At 38.4% G+C, this 224-nt stretch overlaps 1 protein-coding gene across 7 annotated transcripts in view; it reads right to left on the bottom strand.

Moving 5' to 3' along the window:
* Positions 1-224, bottom strand: part of LOC119582015 (ecdysone-induced protein 74EF-like) — a gene marked incomplete at its 3' end in the record, with an annotated part of 261,423 nt that overhangs the window by 20,154 nt on the left and 241,045 nt on the right.

Here is a 224-nt window from a genome sequence, read left to right as displayed (position 1 = left end):
ATGATCGACAATGTAGGACGGAAGAAGCGAAAGGGAAGAAGCAATTCTGAAAAGAAAAAATGGTCCTCCCCCACCCACTCACTCACATCTTCCCCATGGAAAATGTAACAAATAAGTGAAGAGTTGAAATCAAACTTGAAAAAGTAAGTTAAATAACACATACAAAAAAGTCTCCAAGGTAAAGCGCGGAATTGAGAAAGAAAGAACGGCAAGAATATCTAAGC

This window comes from Penaeus monodon, chromosome 15, assembly GCF_015228065.2.
Source record: "Penaeus monodon isolate SGIC_2016 chromosome 15, NSTDA_Pmon_1, whole genome shotgun sequence".
Taxonomy (NCBI): Eukaryota; Metazoa; Arthropoda; class Malacostraca; order Decapoda; family Penaeidae; genus Penaeus; species Penaeus monodon.
Note: the sequence above shows the minus strand (reverse complement) of the source record. Positions and strands in the feature narration are given on the sequence as shown.